The 5,471-nt window shown below is 44.7% G+C and overlaps 1 long non-coding RNA gene across 1 annotated transcript; it reads right to left on the reverse strand.

Annotated features, from left to right (window-relative positions):
- Positions 1 to 587: 587 nt before the first annotated feature.
- Positions 588 to 4,499, reverse strand: LOC116670523 (uncharacterized). The gene is made up of 3 exons (XR_004327050.1): positions 4,381 to 4,499; positions 2,053 to 2,055; positions 588 to 617 (listed from the first exon to the last, which is right to left on the reverse strand). It is a non-coding gene; the product is annotated as an uncharacterized LOC116670523 (long non-coding RNA).
- Positions 4,500 to 5,471: the final 972 nt, after the last annotated feature.

A 5,471-nucleotide genomic window follows, 5' to 3' on the forward strand; every position in this document is an offset into this window, starting at 1 on the left:
ACTGGGAGCTGGAGAGGTGCCAGTTCACCTCCTGGGCACTTCTGATGTGCTCATGAGCAAGGCACCAAACTGCATGGAGTGCCGACAGTGGTGAAGTCCCAGCTCAGTTCAGTTTTTTCTTTTTCCCAGAAGGGGGATTTGTATGCAGCAGAATATATACATGAGAATGTGACATATGAGTGTCACGGACATAACTACATCACAGACTTGGCTCTATTACAAAGTTGGTTAATTTAAAGGTGACCTGCCACATGTATTTCATTGCTTTGTAGTAATGTCTGAAGTCCTACCATGGACTCTGTAACTTGGTTACCGTCGTTACCTTGTTTCAAGCCATTCTAGCGTGGTATAGAAAGCCTGCCGGAAGACTCAGCTCCATTTGGGCCAGTTCTTGTTAAATTTAACCGGCTAAGCTGCTTGACTCTGATTGGCTAACAGCTAGCCAATGAGAGCCTGGCTGTCAGCAGTAGCAGTTCATCTTCACAATCACAACATAACACACAAACACATATAGACCTAGAATATTTCAAAAATTGCAAGTAAAAATGGTTTTGTGTGGCAGGGCACCTTTAAAAAAGTTGGAAGTTGGCTTTTGATTTCACACAAGAAACAAACCCCTCTCTCCTGGGTGAGTCGTGTGTGTGTGTGTGTGTGTGTGTGTGTGTGTGTTGTAATGGATGTCGCTGTGTTGAGTCACAAATATGACTACATCACAAAGAGAACTACCTCATGGACCTAGGTACGTAACAAAGTCAGTTAATTTAAAAAAGGTGACCGGGTGAAAGTCAACAACAGAGTGTAAGGTCCTTTGTTTGATTAATTAATATGTTTTATGTGTGTTGTTTTTAAATTATTATTAATTCAAACCCAGTTGACTGTTAAAACAGCTTTCACTTCCTTTAAATGGATTATTTATTTAGCGTTTTTCCTTGCCTTAACAACTTTTTAAAGCGCTTTTGAAAAGTGTAGGAACCATTCACACACACTTGTACACATAAATTCACACACTAGTGACCGAGGCTGCCATACAAGGTGACAGCTGCTCATCAGATAAACATTCACACACCGATGGCGCAGCATCTGGAGCAATTCAGGGTTTTAGACAAGGAACTGCAGGGCCAGGGTCGACCACCAACCTTCCGATTGGTAACTTAGCCACAGCCGCCCCCTAACAGATAGGAAACAACACAATCCAATGAGAAAAGTCAAGCATCTGCCAAATTTTACGACACACATAACAAAATGCTCCATCCAGTTGTAAATAAATATTCCAGCTCTGTATTTGAAATAACCGCTAATGTATGAAAGGTTATTATAAGCTGTCACTGAATGAACAAACCAGGTAATGTTAGGGTTAAGGTGTGTTGATGCACATCTATGGGGCTCTGTCATCCACTATCGTTTGGGATCCAGGGCAGGGGGCGAGTCAGCACGTTGGACCCTGGACAGGAGAAGCGTTGCCAGCGGCAACTTCAACACTTGAAAGACACACAAAGGTTGTGTTGTTCAGTGGAGACATGTCAATGTCCAGCACTTGCTTTCTTTTCACAATCAGTATGCACTGCACTATCCTGTGACCCATCTTATTTTTCTTGCAACCCCTTGTCAGGTTCCCTACCCCAGGTTGGCATCCATTTTACTAAAGTATAGTTTACAAAATATTTAAGTGTCTTAATAAAACTTAGCTTATTCCAGTACAAAGTAACGAGCGGAGGTAGCTATGACAACACACACATTTTTTAAATGTCTATGGCAAGATAGGCCAGATTGACGCAAAGCCTCCACAGCCCCCCTGGTGCATAATGGGAAGGATATCACTGTAACTGATGAAAGCCATACCCCCATCTCAGTGCATTAACTTGTTTATCTCTCAGTCGGTGACGACAGAAAAGGGAAAAGTTTCAAGCTTGGCTGCTCATTGTGGGCCGGTGAGATAGAGGCAGAGACACGGCAAAACAAAAGGCAGCCAGAGAAATTTGCATGGTGCTCAATTATACATTAGCGAACATCACTTGGCAATCTGTTCATATCAATTTAATTGGATTTTAATACTGCCTGTGATCTTGTTTCCTAATTAACAGCAGCGGCTGGCAATAAAGCAGAAGCATGCACCCAGCAACACCTTTGATCCGGGCCATATGGACTTGCTTGGAGCTCATTGGTAGGGGGAGAGAAAAATATCAGTCACCTAAATATGGGTCCATGACAAGCCAGCGGAAAGGGGACTTTAGTGTGTGTGTGTGTGTGTGTGTGTGTGTGTGTGTGTGTGTGTGTGTGTGCGTATGTGCGCGCATAATGTTGGTTTTCATCGTTGTTGAGCCATGTGTGTGACCACGCATGTGTGAGTGTGTTTTTCTCACCGCATGTATGTATTTGCTGCTCCCTGCCAGTGTGTATTTGTGCATACTGTACGTGTGTGTGTGTTGGACCTTGGACGTGTGTGTGTGTGTGTGTGTGTGTGTGCCTGCCAGGGGGCGGAGGGATCAGCGCGACCCCCAGATGGCGGATATCACTCCTACCTTGCGCCTTCATTGATTAATTTCTTCCCTGATTGGTTGTGATTACTGATAAATAAAACATGATCTGGAGATCAGATGCAAATCAGCTTGGGGGGTTTTGGAGAGGGTGGGGGGGCTGTTGATTGCTTTTTCAAATCTGTTTATTTCTTGCCCCGCTGCCCTCGACTTTGGATTGGACGGCAGAAAGACGGTTAAACGTGTTTCTGCTGGTACACAGGCTAACACAGGACAGCCTCTTTGAACATATTCATCACATTTCTTTCTAAACAGGTTGTGTTAACCCCTTTTTATCTATTATGGTCATCTAAAATAATCAAACATAAATTCCATGAGACATAATGTACCCTCTTTCAACAATACTGGAAGTCTGCTGCAGTTAAACAGGTAATGATCACTGATGAAATGTTTTCATTTGAATGCTACAAAATTTGGGTTTTGTACTGTTGGTTGAACAAAATTTATTATTAACCCACTAGGCCCCAGATCAAACTCAGCTGTGGGCCTCTATTTAAGGTTCCATGAAACGATGGTCTTTGGATGCTTGTGTGTCGACCTTAGTGGTCCCCTAATACTGTATCTGAAGTCTCTTTTATATAGACCTTAGTGGTCCCCTAATTCTGTATCTGAAGTCTCTTTTATATAGGCCTTAGTGGTCCCCTAATACTGTATCTGAAGTCTCTTTTATATAGACCTTAGTGGTCCCTAATACTGGATCTGAAGTCTCTTTTATATAGACCTTAGTGGTTCCCAATACTGTATCTGAAGTCTCTTTTATATAGACCTTAGTGGTCCCCTAATACTGTATCTGAAGTCTCTTTTATATAGACCTTAGTGGTCCCCTAATACTGTATCTGAAGTCTCTTTTATATAGGCCTTAGTGGTCCCCTAATAATGTATCTGAAGTCTCTTTTATATAGACCTTAGTGGTCACCTAACACTGTATCTGGAGTCTCTTTTATATAGACCTTAGTGGTCCCCTAATACCATATCAGAAGTCTCTTTTTGCAAAAATCAGCCTTGGTGCAGCCACTAGAGCCAGCCATTCTGTTGAAAAATGTGAGTGTGTGCCTGTGTAGTTTGAATGGGGGAGAGGGCCTGTGGTCTCTGCACAAGTCTCCGCTTCCCTTAGAGGGGACACGCCTGTCTGGCAGCACGCGCCACAACTGAGCTTGGGGGCTGTGAAGCCTCCTGCATCACACTTCTGAACAGAAAACGTGGGGCTGATGAACGGAGAATTTCCAGCTCCATTGCAGGTGGGGAGAGGCGGGGAAGGCTTGGCTTTCCGAGGGAGGTAGAGCTGAAGAGCTTTGTCTTCCTTCTTCTTCGCCTTACACCTCTGCTGCATTGAGGCCAGAGCGGGGCCAAAGACTCCGTCAGGGACGACAGGCATGTCTAAAATGTTCTCTTTTTCCTTGTCGGACAGATTTGTCAGGTTGAGCCATCTAGCTCTTTTCTGTAGAACCATCATCCCCATAGATTTACCTGTGGCCTGGACCGCACAGCGCTGTACGTGGAGGCAGATGTCCATGATCACAGTAATCTCTTCCCATACAGCACGGTCAAGTTTGGTGGCCTTGTCCTCTCAGAGCATGGAGGAGACATTCAGAGCTCTTTTGGCTGAAGCTGACGCTTGGTCTAGGCAGACTGGAAACGGTCCGCCTTTGACGGCAGTGTGGGGTTCCTTAAAGATGTTGCAGTCGCCCGCAGGTGAAGGTGGGCTGCAACCAACGGCTCCATCTGGGTCATGCGGAGCATTCCCAGCTTTTCCATGCGATCAAACTCCAGGAAGCAGGCTCCCTGAATCGGGGTCTTACCACTGAACTGGCGGTGTTAGCCATCCATACAGGAGGTAGATCTGGACAGATGGTTGTAGTCTGTAGCCAGCCCTACAGTAGGTTGATCTGGACCAGATGGTTGTAGTCTGTAGCCAGCCATACATTAGGTAGATCTGGACCAGATGGTTGTAGTCTGTAGCCAGCCCTACAGTAGGTAGATCTAGACCAGATGGTTGTAGTCTGTAGCCAGCCATACAGTAGGTAGATCTGGACCAGATGGTTGTTTCGTAGCCAGCCCTAAAGTAGGTAGATCTGGACCAGATGGTTGTAGTGTGCTGAGCCAGCCAACAGTAGGTAGATCTGGACCAGATGGTTGTGTCTGTAGCCAGCCCTAAAGTAGGTAGATCTGGACCAGACGGTTGTAGTTGTAGCCAGCCATATAGTAGGTAGATCTGGACAGATGGTTGTAGTCTGTAGCCAGCCTCAGTAGGTAGATCTAGACCAGAAGAGGTTGTAGTCTGTAGCCAGCCATACAGTAGGTAGATCTGGACACAGATGGTGTAGTCTGTAGCCAGCCTACAGTAGGTAGATGCGACCAGATGGTTGTAGTCCGTAGCTAGTCAGTAGAAGCTGGCACAGGGTGACTTCTAGCCATAGGTGGGTAGTAACAACTTAAATTTACTTGAGTAAGTTTTTGAAATTATACTTCTAGGAGTATTTTTAAATCACTATACTTATACTTAAGTAAATTTGTGAAGAAGAAACTGTACTCTTACTCCACTACATTAGGCTACTATGAGCTTTTTACTTTTATTTTTACCTCTTTGGTATTCTACATGTCATTGTTTTTATCCCCCCCCCGCGTCTGCCTCATTTTACTGTTTTATTTTGACAGAGAGAGACTTCCACTAAAGGCTCTACCATGTGACTGTGTTTCACCAATCAAACATCGTTGTGCAGTCTCGTCACGTGACCATGCTCGATCTCAGAGGCTGGACGGGTTAGCTCTACAGTCGTAGCAAAACAAATATGTTCAAATCATCCATTGGCAATGCAGACACAGATGAGGAGGAACACCCCCGGCCTCATAGTGAAAGCATGGTTACCTTTTATAAAAGTGCAAACAGCAACTGCATTATGACCAAAACAAACTGACATGTCAGCATTCAAAAAACAT

Source organism: Etheostoma spectabile, chromosome 20 (genome assembly GCF_008692095.1).
Source record: "Etheostoma spectabile isolate EspeVRDwgs_2016 chromosome 20, UIUC_Espe_1.0, whole genome shotgun sequence".
NCBI classification, from domain to species: domain Eukaryota; kingdom Metazoa; phylum Chordata; class Actinopteri; order Perciformes; family Percidae; genus Etheostoma; species Etheostoma spectabile.